Source organism: Nipponia nippon, unplaced genomic scaffold, assembly GCF_047370975.1.
Source record: "Nipponia nippon isolate SJK-2023a ecotype South Korea unplaced genomic scaffold, ASM4737097v1 scaffold_2, whole genome shotgun sequence".
Classification (NCBI taxonomy): Eukaryota; Metazoa; Chordata; class Aves; order Pelecaniformes; family Threskiornithidae; genus Nipponia; species Nipponia nippon.
The window spans coordinates 98,773,664-98,789,767 of NW_028262336.1; the positions used below are offsets into that span (position 1 = coordinate 98,773,664).

General features: G+C 41.6%; 1 protein-coding gene across 8 annotated transcripts in view; it reads right to left on the reverse strand.

Moving 5' to 3' along the window:
• Nucleotides 1-15,767, reverse strand: part of ENOX1 (ecto-NOX disulfide-thiol exchanger 1) — a 369,896-nt gene extending 354,129 nt beyond the window's left edge. For 6 of the 8 annotated variants that reach the window (XM_087756894.1, XM_087756890.1, XM_087756886.1 and 3 more), the window contains exon 1: nucleotides 15,439-15,564. The gene's annotated coding sequence lies outside the window, so the exon portion shown is untranslated. Of the gene's footprint in view, nucleotides 1-15,024; nucleotides 15,045-15,438; nucleotides 15,565-15,698 lie in introns of those variants that run through there. The other 2 variants (XM_087756887.1, XM_087756888.1) reach the window with 2 other exon arrangements.
• Between the last annotated feature and the right edge of the window lie 337 nt (nucleotides 15,768-16,104).

Genomic DNA, 16,104 nt, shown 5'->3' on the forward strand with positions numbered 1-16,104 from the left:
TCACTACCTGCATCACCATGAGTAAGAAGAAGAAATCTGCATATGCAAGATGCCTCTTTGGGCAACAGAAAACCTCAGGAGTTAAAGGGCAGCATGTACATAGAAATAAAAAAAGAAATTAAGATTTATTTTCTTCAGGACAGAAACCTGGAGACATGTCATGAACATATATTAGCTCTCTTAAGACAACTACTCAAGATATTGATGGAGTTGACAGGGCAATCTCGTCACACTCCCATCAGACCGCCATCGGACTCACACACGGCAAACCTGCAGCTCCAGAGCAGTTTAGCCCTTCTAATACATGTCATCCACTTTACAAGGTATATTTTATTAGTTTAAGAAAAAAAAAAATAATAATCCATATTCCAAATAGTGGAGTCACTGACAAGACACAGATCTTTTGGAGGTAAAACAGAAAAGCCTATATGGCGGAACATTTAAGGCCTTACAAGACTGAGGAAAAAAGCCCACCTTTGTAGAGAAAGTACTGCCATCCATATGACTTTAAAGACAAAAACAACAAGCCATCACAAAATTCTTGGCTGATCACCTGCTGTCTTGCATGCACATCAAGCTGTTTTTCCAGCAAGATTTGTTCACTTACATTGCTCAAATGAATGTCTCTCTTAAAATAAAAAAATAAAAAAATTAGCCCATTGAAAATAACTCCCTAATCTGCCATCTTTTCAATAGAACTGAAGTGCTCTTCACACACATAGTACACAAGCATCTTGAATTAGCAGGGAACTATTTTTAAATATGTGAAGGATAAGATACGAAATTAGTTTCATGGGGAATGAGAACCTTAGAGATTATTTACTTTCCCTTAATTACTTTGACTCACCACTCATTTAGCTTTCCAATAGTACTACCTATTTCACACTCAAATTTTGATACTAAAGACATATGAGTGTGTTTTTTGAACATTTAAGATTATGGACCTTAATGATACATAACCACATTTCTCAAATTGACTTACCCACATAAAAGCTAAATAAAGATACCATACGGTACAAATATTCCTTTCTTTGGAACAACTGCCTCAAAGTAAGGATCCTCACGTAAATGCAAGCCTCTTTGAACAAAAACATGAAAATTCTGACAACTGTACAAAACTGTTAGACTAGGCGCAGGTAGCCTCTTATACTATTGACCTTATATATGTAAGGAGAAAAACAAAGATGATCATTTTAAAATTCTTTTTGAGAGCAAGGAACTCAGGTGACAGGACAGTCTATCCGAATCCTGAGCCTGAGAGAGAAGCTCGAGTTTCTAAGCCTCCAAAGAAGAAGTGTGGCCATACAGCACTGCCAGGCTATATCCACTATCCATCTTTACTTCATATGACACAGGCACATTTCTGTCACTTGCACAGGATACAAAAAAGGAAAAGTTAGAGTAAATGAAATGGTATTCCAGAAAGAGAGCACTTGTGGCAAATTTCAAATATAAAATTAAAGAAAAAAATTAAAAAATAAGGTCTACAATCTTATCCCTGTAGAAATAAAGTAATTAGGACCTTTATGACAGAGCCTTGTAATATAAAAAAGTGGGAAAAGTAAATAGAAAGGATGAAGGTAGCAAAGAAAATGAAAGTAATAAAGAGGACAGTCCATTAAACAGAAAATAGCAAGTCTGAAATGTAAAAGAAATGGAGGCCACAGTAAAAAGACATGGGACAGACGGACACAAAGAGAAGGAGAAAGGAAGGTTATAAAAATGAAAGGAGAGAAGGCAAGACAAAAAGAGCTAGGGAGACAGACATACAGAAGGGATGGCTTAAAATTAAAGAAACAAACTAACAAACAAAACCCCCTACTAACAACCACAGCTCTACATTCCTCCCCAAAAATTACTCTAGAAACCAGAGCTGGCAGGAAAGTAAGTGAAATTAATTTCATTGGCTAGCAAAGCTTCATTCGATGCTGACAGCTCAGGGCTCAGTCCTGTCTCTGTCAAGCACTGGGACCTTTTGCCAGAACTTCTCAGCTCCCATGGGATTAAGGCTGAGCTGAAGCAATGCCTGAATGATTTTCTGCACTTAAACACCTGAGACACTGCATACCATAGCATCAGCTCTGGATTTTTTAGGATAACTAGTCTTTACTAAGTATGAGAATTAAGAGGTACAAAAACCATCACGGTACTACATGTAGCAGCCCATACTACTGCCACCATGTATCTGAAATTACGAGTTCTCTCATTAAGCAGAGTTATCAAACCATTTATTATGTTATAAAGTACTAATTCTTCTATCAGCTGTCAGTGACTAATTTATCAGAAAAAAAAATCATGAGCTGTGAGCTGTTAAAGCAATTAGCAAGGGAATCACTATGAAATAAAGTGGATTTTCTGAAGGCTTTCCAGAGAGGTATGGTGAGAAAGAAGCTTTGGGTTCTACTTTCCACCAGTGAATATTGCGCCGTTCCAACAAAACAACCATTGCAGTTGAGAGAAAGAAGGAGGAGAGACCCTGAAAAGAATTTCTCAAATCACTTATTAGAATATAATGAATATTAACGATAGACAGTACAAATTCTCTTGAGAATTGAGTATTGCTGGGTTTTGGATCCCTTCTTCTAGGCTGTTAAGGTTGCTAGGGAATTTCACAGTTAATGGTGTATTTCCATATGAATGTTTGAAGAAGGGGGAAGGGTTTGCAAAACTGAATCTTAAGCGTGGAGTTTTCTTTGTGCTTCAGAGAGAAAAATCTGATGTTCTTCTAAAACTGAAATAAGACACTTTCAAACTTAACCATACATTATCAAAGATTTTTAGAAGAAAAATTTACACAGAAAATGTGGAAAGAGGCATTGTAAGGAAGAACTTGCTTCTTTTACTATGGTCAGTAGCAACGCACCAGACTTGCCATTATATACACTCTAAAGGCAACAAGCGATCTACAAACCACAGCAGCTTTGTTTTGCTTTAGCAGATAAAAGCAACGAGTTTATTTTGTTTTAAACAGATTGTATGTCCATTTTTCATAGACCATTTAGAAAGCACATTGCTGTGGGCTTCCCAATGACAAATACACTGAGGTACCAGCAAGTGACAAAACACTTTGTACTCCTTGACATGGATGAAAGAATTCAATTCAACTTTTCTTTCTTCTATCTGAAAAGAGAAATGCCTGAGAAAAATATTTTTCAGCTGTACTTCCTGAGAACGAAGCTTAAATGATGCTCTGTCTGCATCTTCATCTGTTTCTCCTTCCTTCTCTTCACTAACTTTGGGTGATATTGCTCAGGAGTGACCAAAACTGACAGAGGGCAGAGTCCCTTCACTTTCATGAAAATAAGCAGCTGAATAAAGGAGAAAAATAATAAAGGTCTCATGGTTTGAATGGTAGGTACTCAACCTTGCATCAGAAAATCCACAGAGCAATCACCACCAAAGGAGAACCTGTGGAAAACAAGGTGGGGTTGGCTCCACGCTCACACCACCACCATTTATCTGGTTATTCTCCCCATCCTGTAGTATTCAAAACATCCCAGCTCAGGCAACTCTTCTTTACTGGACGTATACAGTACATACAGACATGCTTTCATTGGCAACTGCTGTGACAGTTGATCTTCACACCACAGTATTATCTTAATAAACTGTCTCTCAGCCCCAGGGTCTTTGTTCTCATGTAAGTGACCTACGGTTGGCCACCCTGGATCTTATACAAAGCATGACGAGCACAGAGGTTATATGAGTTAATTGCATAGTGACTGCAAAAATAGCATGCTTTCTTCCTTTCAGCAACGTGGTCTTTCTCTACTGAAAACAACTGGAGTTACACTGTAATTCAAGTTAATGATAGAACTGTATAGCTGGATAACTCTATCATTAGTTAATATTACCACCACATGAGCTTGTCTGTATGGTATTTGACAATGAAATTCAAGTTAAACAGCCTCCTCCAGAATGAAGACAATATTGGATTAATTAGGTAACTTGCTACACATTTAGAAAATGAAGATGAATATCCCTTTTATAACCATATTAAAATCCCACAGAATAAGAACCAGATTGTAGTCTGTTATTGTAGTGTAACTCATGAATATCTCTTGAATTACTCAAAATTTAAATCACTGGAGATCAGAATCTGGCCCCATACATCTTAAAAGGACATTTGGGTCATTACTCATGTAAAAAGGATGCAATCTCCATCAACACATAATGCACAGGAACCAATTTGTTTCCTAGGAGAATTCAAAATTTTCTGCCAAAGGAACTCGTATTCTAGTACTCCTAACATATTATCTTATTTTTATTGATCTATGTGCTACTTTTGCTACTATCTATGAAGTGAACATCTGGAGAAAAGCAGAAACTGGGGTCCATTACTCAGTCTTTTCCTCACATGCTTCCCAGAACTCAGGCAACTTTCTTCCTCTGACCGAAGACAGTCACTGGAAATACCGTAAGAAGTCCATAAGCTTTTACTAGCTAAAACACAAACCACAAGCTACCAAATTCATTTTCTAACATGATTATTCCTCCAACATGGTCTAAAACTGAAAGCATGCAACTCTAAGTAAAATACACAGAAATGCTGTAGCTGAGTCACAAGTCTCTCTAAACAGTCTGGTCTACCATTCTTTTAGTCTATTTTTAGTTATGCTTTAACAACTTGGGGTATCTCTACATAAGATTTTTGAAGACAGATTAGTTTTCTCTCTACCTATGCTTTATGATGCTTCTGCACCAGCCAGGGCTAAACCTCAAGTTGTTTTAGCAAGGGATCATGCACCAAAAAGTGAATCTATCAAAATGTTTCAAGCCTAACAGTGCAACATGGCAAAATGCTCCACATTGAGCTGGGCAGGGAAGAAAATATTTTCAAGCCTGAAACATCCATGTTCAACTGCCAGTGTCTCCTGTAACTTGACTGCTACATATTCCACTGTTCTGACACAAACAGGGATAACAGACTGATCATCTGGATTTCAGTTTAAGTTATGAAACCACGTGCCTTCTGACTCTCCCACTTCCTTTTATCCCACTCACTGTAAGGCTTGGTGAGAATCACAGACAAATAGAACGGGAAACAACCATGGAACAGGATGAGCTGCATCCTTTAAATTCAACACAGTTGTATCTACCATGTTCTTGAAGACTTGAACATGAACTGGTAAAGGCCCCACAATGTTCACACAATCCATTCTAGGATCCCTCTACATCCTTACCACTACAAAAATTTTCCTAAGCTTGTTATTTCTTGCAACATATTCAGCCTATTACTTTTACTCTACTCACTGTGGGCATTGCAGATATTTTTTCCTTGTGTCAGAGTTCTTCCTGTTCTCCATCTTCATTCAAAGCATTAATCTTGTCATTCAGTTTCTACAGCTGCTGAGGCCTCCTTCAACATTTTTCTCAAATATTTGGTGTTATTTATTTGCAAGTTAGAGGAAGAAAGTTTCCACTTGAACTGCAGCATCATCGGGCTGTAGCTGGTCAAAATCCTTCAGAACCCATCATTAGTTACCTTCCTAAGATTACGAATTCTCTGGGGACTATCTTGCTGTATAAATTTTTTTACAGAAGTCATATTCAATTTCAGTTTAAATAAACTTGTGTTATTGAGGACCACAGAGTAGAGGCAAAAATAAAGGTAAGATCTTCCTCAGAGGATGTCCAAGAGTAACTGAAGGAAGGGAGCAACAATACTCTTTTTTCCAGCCAACTCCTAATTACACAGATGGTTCTTTCTCACCGAGATGAACTCAGCATCAGGACAAACCTACTTCAGAAGTTCTCATTTCAATTTGTTTCTGCCACTAATACGCTTGCTCCTCAGGCACTTACAGAATACCTCCTTGTCGTACAGTCATCCCACGGCATCCCTTCGAGACGTGGCCGAGAGCATTACAAAGGTCTGCGTTTTTCCTTGCAGGGATTCTTAAAGCCACTCTCTGAACACTTCTCATATTCACTGAACCACCTTGCATTAATAGAAGTGCTGTTTATTTTAGGTTTGGGTTTTTAGTTCTGCATTTCCCTTTTCCTTCATCCATTAAACAGCAAACTAGTGAGTTAAAATGTCTTTAAAAGGGCAGTACATGCAGGCTTACATCTACCCTATATTGCTCATTTTGTCTTATGCTGACAGCAATGTTAGCACGAAAGGAAGTTTCTCACCAAGTTTGAAGTCTTCGTCTTCCCAGTGTTTAAGATAGGAGTGGCTATTGCTCTTTGTCCTCCCGATAACAAACTGATTCCTCTAGAATGAAATGACGTTGAAGAGCCACTGAAACAACCAGAACAGTGACTTCAGTGATCATCACAGATATATTTCAATGATGACAGGGTTGTCAAAGCATCTCATCTTCAGGATTATCAAATTCAATCTTCTGCTTTCAATTCAACATTCAGTTTCATCTGGCAGCCCATCTGACATTGAAGAACCAAAAGAAATGGATTTTCTGCATGATTTCAAGATGACCACTAGTCTTTTCTGTCTAGCTACTCATGCAACATTTGTACTCTAGGTAGAGAAGAATTGTTTGATTACAGTGGGTTGACTGACTCGCTTCACGCTACTCCCTTTATTCTTGGGCAAGATGAGCCTGAAAATTATTACTTCTATCATTTCTATTTTATTTATAGTATATAGTATCGAACAGAATCAACTTTGTTATTATGCAAAAGGTAAACCTAGGTGCAAGACTGGCAAGCTGGCCTTATACAAAGCTGCCCTGTCAGATGTGCTGCCTACTTCCAGATTTGAACAAATGAAGCCTGCTCTGACCACGCAGTTCTCCATTCTCTTCCTTCTCATCACTATCCATGGAAGGCGGATTACATTAAGCAGCTACTCCGTTCTTTCATTATCAGCGAGCCTTCTCTTTCCTTTTCCCCGGAGACTTTATGCAGTTACATAATCTCCCTTAATATTTTCCAAGGAACTTAAAAAGAAATTCCAATTTTTCAGCCTTTCTCTTTTACTTAGAAAATGTTAATAGTTTCCTTCCCAGGCTGAAACTACAGCCGCCTTCTATTTTGCAAAGAAAACAATATAAACTACACATTACATATGTTCTGCAAAATGATACAGAAGTTAAACAAATGCATCATGAAAAGTAAAACTGCAAAACCCAACTAATGACATACGCACTGCACCTGGTTTCACATGTTTTTCTGTAATAGTATTAACCTTACAGAATTGGCAAGAAACTAGATAGCTGAGCAGATTGGCAACAGTACACCAAGGCTTTCACCTGGAGCATATCAGCTCAAGTGTAGCCCAGCTCCCTCTAGCAACTAAACACCCATGCTCTTTCAGAGGCTGTTGATGAAATAGAATGGTAATGGCTAACAGGTTTATACAAAATGGGAGATTACATTGCAGAAAGAGAGTCATCAGCATAAACAGTATTTCCTTACTGTTAAGATATGAATAACCTTGAACCAAAAAAACTGGCCAAGGGTGCCTTCATTTGCTAAAATGAAATTAACCAAAGAGATGCTCATTTTAGGCCAGCTAATGGAAAGGCAACATAAAGAAGATCCTAAATCAAACGTACTTTCCAGGACCTTTAAATCTTCAGCTTTCGCATGTAACAGCCTGCCACCAACACCTCTGCTTATGCTCTGCATGAAGATGGTGGAAGCCAGATGTGCGCGTGCAGAGGATGCATGAGGATGCATGAACAGACCACCCATTTATAGCTAGTAAATCCGCACAGAGTGCTTGTTCACATCCAAGTGCCCGTCACCCTTATCTGCTAGCAGAGGACCATAAACACACACTTTTTTTATGCACCTATAACCATACTACCCTGGACTGTGATCTCAGCAGATTTCACTGCTAAGCAAGGGTCACACCTCCAAGGAAAACCCTCAGTAACTAAGTGGATCACTTATTTGGTAAATGCAACTCTTTCTTCTGAGTCAGTGTTGAAGTAATGCCAACATCCATCATAAGTCATCAGAAGAGATTAATCCATGGATCTTTGCCACCAAAATACAGGCCTCTGCCTCTGCAGAACCACAGGGAACTGCTTCAGTTGGTAGAAAATAGCAAGCTCTTATTCTATATGCAGAGGAGCCACTGAATTAGGATATAACACAATTTCACAGAATGTCAGACCAGCAAAATATTAGGAAGCAATCTGCTACTTTCAGATGAAACAAACTTATTTGTCATCGCTGAAATACTTCTTACAAGGGCACAAGTACCAGCGCCCGTTCCAAATGCGTGCTCTCATTCTGGTTATTGCATTCCACCTCTCTAAATTCATCCCACGCCTTTATCAGCTACTTCTATTTCATTTCTTCTTTGCTTCCCTGTCAAAATGCTTCGTAACAGGTATGGGTAAGTCTAAACAGAGTTGTAAAAAATACTGTTAAACCCTCACTGTATTCTACCCCAGGCAGAGCTGTTATGTCCTGATGCATTTTTACGCTGTGTGTAAGGCACAGACCCCTTTAAAATCTACAAAAAGCCAACCTGTCATAACAAAACAGTTGTATGTTATCCACTCTGGACATGGAGGGACTGTTCCTCATCATGTATTGATGAGATCTAGTATACCAAACCCCACATCCTAAATGCTAACACTCTGTTAAAAGTACCTGTATAAACATGCTTTAAAGTCTCATTTAACTTAACTCTAAAAATAAAGATCTATTAACAGAAACAAATTGTAATTAAGATCGTCGTTGACCTAGCTTTTCCCTGCAAAGGCAACAGAATCATAATCTTACATTTATACAGCAGCTTTCAGTCTAAAGCATTCCATCCATCACGTCTGATCTTAGACATACTTACCCATAACACACAGAAGAGTGTTATTAACATACACAAGTAATCCTAAGTAAACCAATCATCTACCCCCTTTCATTACCACCAACTACCTAGCCTGATCCACTCAACTGTGTGGGTTCTTTTTACCTACCTTATCCATCCATCCACAAATTATCCACCCATCCAAAAAACTGTCCCTCTAATATCAGCAATGTATTGGCAACAACTTCAGTCTTAATCCTTATGTTCTGCCTGAAAACACTATGAACTACTCCCCACAGACAAACACCAGCAAGGGCTTGAACCTGGCTTACCTGTCAGAGGATTTGTTTTTAAGCAGTCATCTGGGGTGTGCTGGGAGCGCACCGGTTTTTAACAGACAGAACAACTTTTTCCGTCTTATTCTGCACACAGAAGACCTAAACCTGGCTTCCACAACTTCAAAACACCCCTTTCTTGCACCATCAAGTACTTAAACCAAAGGTCAGTCTCACCAACCAGCTCTACCCCCAGATCAGCCTTCATTTGTGTGTGGTACTCCTGCAAGATCACTGTTTTAATCATTATCGTGCAATGAAGGGCTCTTCTGAATCACTTGTTTTTACCTCATGGTTACCAAAATAGGCCTTGTTTAAACAGTTGGCTGTCAGGTATCCACAAAGCATGGCAAAGAGAAATCCACCTCCTCCTCTGCAATTGGCATGGCTGCTGGAAAACATTCCCTGATTATATCAGTCTGCGCAACGATTTTTTTTCTGAATACTTGCTTCGAGTAAAATGAATTGCAAGAAACCAGTGTAATAACAACACTCCAGGTGAGGGTTCCTCAAGAAAACTGCCACTACACCTTGAACCTGCATCTTCCCTGGCTGAGTCATCTCCCAGTCTGAAGAGATGAGGGAGCAATGCACCTTGGGAAAGGTCATCCAAATGTCTCAGCCTCTTCCAGAAAACACACCGTTGATGGCAATAGTCATCAGGACTTGCACTGCACACAGACGAGCCAGATCACAGGAGACAGCTGTTATGCGCCCAGGGCATCCGATGGGGGGATAGGAAGGAAGCAGTAGTACCTACTATGCATCATTGCTACCTGATGGCAGTAAGCTTCCTTAGATGATGAAACAAAATGCTGCAGAAACTGTCAACAAACAAAAAGCTGTCACCTCTGTGCCCTCTGCACCACCCCGGGGATGCTCATGGTTTTCAAAAGGGAAAACAAACAAATGAATAAGCCAGAGCTGTTTACTAAAAAATCTACTGTAGCCAATCCTTGCACATCCACCATCCCAGCATTGACTCAACCTGAGCCCATATGATGACCCCGTTCTGAGTCATGCATTTACAAAAGCGTAAAACCCAACCCTCTTGGCACTGGAAACTGCTTGGCCAAAGTACGAACAGTCTAGTTTGAGAAAAATCAAGTCAAGGATGGTTGGCCCAGTATCTGACCTAGTTCCTCCTATAACCTTCAGCTAAAACTAGAACAAAACAGAGACATGAAAAAGGGCTGTTAGATCTTGTACTCTATCTCCTTGAAAATGCAGAATTGCCTCCTCCAGTACATTTACTAGTGACTTGCCTACTCTTATTTTAATCGTCTGAAGAGGGGTCGGGGGCTCTCACTACACCTGGACTAATACAGGCTCCAACACATTTTTCTGTCAATAAGTTTTTGCCCAGAATTCATCTTAAACTTTTATTTCCTTGATTTCTCCATTTATTCCTAGGTATTCTCCCACATAATGCACAAAAAAATCAGATTCCTTTGACTACAATACATTTCAAATATCTACACGTAGTTAACCTATCTCCCCACACTCAGTGCCAGCCTAGAAATATGTCTCCCTCATCCCACCTCTTTGTTTGTGGACACGGTACCTTTTTCTTGTCAGCTCAACCACAAACCGTGCTGTTCTGTAATCAAGTCACACTGCAGACTCGTGTATTAATTCCTGCTGGGTCTTAATTCTAGATCCCTTCCAGCATCGCTATCACCCATCAGTATGTTCCCAATTTGAGACCCCTGTGAATTTGCCTTTTCCCCAAATTTGTTCCCTTCACTCTACTATCCTGTAGGAATTCTCCTTAAGTTCTGTTTACTAGAAAGCAAAGATGTTCATTTCAAAGGTTATAGGTTTTGCTGAAGGCCCCTATTCAACAAAGCATTTAATTACGTGCCTAACTTTAACCACATGCTTAAATCCAGTTGATCTCGGCAAGCAGAGATGAGCTTAAGCATACATTAAAAAAAAAAAAAAAAAGTTAGGCATGCAAGTCGGTGCTTTGCTGAACCAAATCCTCAGTTTCTGTAATCACTTGGATGGTTTATTTTCTGTGTTCGGCAAGAATTGACAGCTCAGTGCTTTTATGTTACAGGACTTAAAAATGAAGCTTCAAGAGAGTCCAAAACTGACATCATGCTTTTGTTCCTTTCTTAAAATAAGAATAGGAAATAAATACCTAAGTAAATATGCAACAGTACAGTAATCATTAAGTCTATTGGATTTAAACATGCAGTAGCTCACTCTACCTTCTTGTTAGTGCAGTTCCCACTTGCGGGAAAAAAAAAAAAAGCCCTGTGAAAAATTTGAAAAAGCAAGTGTATCTCAGTAAGATATGCAGCACATTCCCCGTTGGCTCATTAGCCACCACCATCATTGCACAGTTAAACAGAGAGAACACAGCTGTCCATTTCTTAATTCATGTCTACCAAATGCCTTTAAGTGCAATGAACTTAACTCACTGTTCCATGAAAGATGGATTTTTAGGGGGAAGAAAGGGGAAGAAGATACTAGTCTTTGGGTTTGGTCATGGATTGACTATTTCCATCAGTCGCCAACCCACATGACAGCAGATCTAAGATTTTACATTCATCACCAGCAACAAATGCAGTTGGCATAATGGGAATTTCGTGGAGAGTATTTAAAATCACTTCCAAATGTCTTCCATTGTTTACGCGCAGAATACTTCATGACCTTTCTCTCCCCCTTGTTTTTTGTTTGTACTTTATGTTTTCTTTGCCTGCCTTCATTCTGCTGCCTGGTAAACACAGGCAGGGGCTAAGCGAGGACTGCAATCAGGCAGCCATACCAAGCTTAATCTGCGGACTACCTAATTGTAAGATTTGAGGTTTGGGAGGAGTGCCATCTGAGAAAGAAACAGAGAAGAAAAATTGGAAAATGACTACTTCCTCTCAATCCATAAAGCCTTCCAAAATTCAATTAACATGTTCTAAACGAAACCATCCACACATGCTATGGCACTAAAATGTGTGATTTCAAATATAGACAAGAAAGTAGCTGCTCATTGATATTTATCAGAATTATAATATTCTCTGACCATTGCACTTCCACCTTTTTTATTGAAATGTCATCTGTTGTAACACTTTTGTACCTTGCTACTTGAGATGAACCAGAAAAATACCTATAGGCAATATAAATAAATTGTACATGACTGCGTATTGGATCTGTTAAATAACGCTGTGAACCCCAAAGTCACTCAGAGAATGATGTTCCCGCACCTAGCACAAATACTGTTGTTTAATAATGCATACATGATTAAGTTTGCTGTCTAACCCACAGCAAATTTTTCTTGTGATTTTATAGTTTCCCAGATGGAAATAATACCTTCGCTGTCGCAGATTCACTGGTGCAACCAATAGGAAAACTACCACTGTGTTTGCTTACAGTGTGACCGCTGTAAATACCGCTGGATAGCGAAGACTTGTAGATAAAACTCTGTGAACAACTTTTGCCGCTTTCTCCTATAAAGGAAGGAAAGGTGGCAAAGAGGCAAAAGCATAGAAACTCCTCTGCTATATTATACATACAACTACTCATCTGTGCCTACTCACCTCCTTTCCCTACTCCAGTTCAGCATCTCCAGCAGCCTTCTAAGCACTAACACCTGCTGGAAGGCTGAAACCCGGCAGGCAGCAAGATACTGGGTTAGATCCACAGCTTGCACTAATGGATTTTTTCAGATAGATGGCAGTGCACAAAGTGCATCCGAGATTGGTCCAGGGTCGAGATGCCATTTCAATGCTCAGACACTTTAACTATGGGAATTACTGCTTTATCAAAAGCACTTTCAGAAAGATCATGGCTTAGGCAGGACCCGATCCTGCTGCACTGGGATAGCTCTGGCTCTTTTGAAGGGGTGAACTGGGTGCCAAGAACATAAACATGGCAAAGCAGCACTTAGGATTTTACCTCCCATTCCTGTGAGCAGCAAAGGATTCTTCTTTTAATACGTTCTACCAAATGTAGTTTTAAAATACAAAGCTAAAGGATGACTAATGAGACAAAGTCCAAAAAGATATTGCATACTGGATACAGGAAATGATAAATCTGATTTTCAAGAGTCTGTAATAGCATAGATTTAGAAATAGTCCAGCAATAAGAACAGGGTATTTCAAATCACTCTTATTGGCAAAAATTCTACAGCTACTACTTAATTTTGTGCCCTCTTCGTTCTAACAGACAGCGTTATCAAGCTAGGAGAGCGGAGTGAAATTTTAACCATTTAATTGCACTTACCCCAGTAAATCCCTTTCTCACAAAAGGAACATATTAACAAAGCAGCTGAAACAAATAGGAGCAAATCTCACTGCACAATCAGTAGTTCTGTACCTGCTACTTGGGGGTTTCGACATATAGCTATCATGATGTGGAAGCATCCACCATCGTTTTGTTTTCTGTTCGCAGTAGGGGGTTGCTAGGAAACAAAATACTATTGTCTGATTTCATGATCTATTGCCTGGTTTGCCTGGCAATAGAGTCTTCTAAATCTGTTAACAGATTATTTTATATTTTACAGAGAGATTAAGACTAACATTAAAACACATGCACACAGAGAGGAACGGTAAAAAATGCTTCAAAATTCAGGGAAAAGGATGTATATATTCCAAGTCGAAGAAGACAAACTATCCTGAGGAAAAATGAACTTCAGCAGTCTGGTGATATTTATACACGCACGCACTCACACGTGTATCAGCATTCCATGACTGTATCTCTAGTTTTGCCGACTTGTCAAAGACTCTCTTGCTTCTGAGGATACAAAACATTCTCTTACTACTGGAGAGCTACTGTACGCTGCAAGTTCTGTAAATACCACATGCTGCAGAACGCCTGGTGTGGGCGAGCACACACGCTGGAGTCATTTTTGTTCTTGGAATTCAGCTCAGGGTTGTTTCGGTGCCTTAATTTCTTTATGTAATCATTCTTTTGTACATTCAGACAGATAGAAGAGTCAGAGACAATCCCCTACTCTTCTCCTCCCCCCTTAGGTTGTAACATAAATAAATAAATAAATAAATAAATAAATAAACAGATAGATAGATAGATAGATAGATAGATAGATAAAAGCATCAGGGAAAGAGATCTAAAATTGAAAACCACAACAGCAAATTTCATGTATTTTTACAGTGGCAGGTCTTTGTAAAGTGAGAGATTAAAAGACTATTAAAACCAGACAAATGTGGGTGCCTATCAAGGCATCCCCACAACACGACAGGAGACCTCAACAGCAAAAAACAATCATACTTAAAAGCTGAGAGACAGATGAAGAGAGTTCGGCACAAAGCCACAGAGAAAAAGGTTTTAAATAAAAGCTGCGGAGTAGTTATTACTCTTTTATGTACATCTACAATTTCACACCATGCACAACATGCACTATTTCAAAGTCCTTTCAACTTATTTATTAATGTCTATGCATTTTATCACTCCATTTTAAATTTGAGAAAAAAATGAATGAGGTACATTGCAGAAGACATCAAAGCTTTTGGCACATTACAGCAGAACTTCCAGTGATTTTAAAAAAAGTAATAACACGCAACACAGAAAACACAATTCATGGGAAGGGTCTGAGAGCTTCTTGTCTCTCCTGCCCAGAGATAGATTTATTCAGCTTCTAACGTTCCTTTCAGAAACCAGGAGCCTCACCAAAAACACATTTAGAATTAAAGAACAATAGTAAAATACAAGAGAGCTTCTTCGACCCTAGACAACAGCAAGCTACTTCTAGCGATTAGATCAAAGCAACGAGAGATGGACATGACCCACAACCAATCCCACTCCTCGCCAGGGTAGGATACAGCTATTCCCCAGCTGGTAACCCACTACAATAACACTGCTAGTTACAAAACGGTCCCCAGCGGTTCCCCTGTCCCTCACCGGTCACACACCGGGATCCCGTCACCTACAGCTTCGCTGAAACCTGTTTTAAAGCGCTCACTCAAGGAACGGGGAGAAAGAGGAGGAGAGGGATGGGACAGTCACCTTCTCAACCGCCACCAAAAACTGTTCTGCAAACTGCAGGGGGGCTGCTGCCGGGGTCCTCGCACCCGCAGCCACCTAACTCTCGGGGGGAGAGCGGGGTTTGCAAGCGGGACGGACCCCGCCGTCCGACCCCGGCTGCCCGGGGTGCGCGGCCCGCCGGCCCACGCGTGTGCCCCGGGAGAGCCGCGCTCTCCCCGGCGGGGGGCAACGGCGGCGCGGGGGCCCCGTCCTCCCCGCCGCTGCAGCAGCAACTGCAATTTAAAAAAAAAAAAAAAGGGAAGAAAATAAAAATAAATAAATAAATAAATAGATAGCCCGCTAGCGGGAATGGGAAAATAAAAACCCACCCTAAACAGGCGGACCCCAAACAACAACAAAAACCAGGCGCCCAGGAGAGCAAACTTTCTGACTCACCGGGGAGAGCCAGTGCCCGGGGGTGCGGCGGGCGGAGGCGGGGGCGGCGCACGACCCCGCGGCGCCGGGGGAGCGGAGCCGGAGCCGGGCGCTGCCAGCGGGGCTGCGGCGGGGCCGGGGCAGCGCGCCTCGCCCTGCTCCCCCCGCCCTCCCTCCCTGCCCGCCCCCCCTGCCCGCCCCGTCCCTCCGCAGCGCTTCCCCGGCCTCCCCCGCCGGGAGCCGCCCGGGGCGGGCTGCCGCCGCGGGACCGCCCTACCTACCGGCTGCCGGTGCGGGGCCGCGGAGCAGCGGGAGCCGCCGCCGCCGCCGCCGCCCCCCTTCGGCGGCTGCCGGGTCCGGCGGCGCTGCAGCAGGCGGAGGACGCCCCGCGGCGGCGGGGAGCGCGGGGCCGGCGGTGCGGGGTGCCGGCGAGGCGGCGGCCGCCGATGCACAGGCAGCGCGGTGCCTCTGCCTCTGTGCGTGCCTGTGTGTGTGTGCGCGAGTGAGCGAGCGAGCGTGTGTGTGTGTGTGTGTGTGTGTGCGTGTGCCGGGGAGGGATGCTGCAAGGGACCGAGGGAAAATTCTCCCCTCCTAGCAAAGCCGCCGACAAATGGCAAGGCAGGTGTGCAGGGGAGGCAAGGCTCCCGGAGGAGGAGGAGGAGGAGGAAGGGGGAGAGGGGCGGTGAG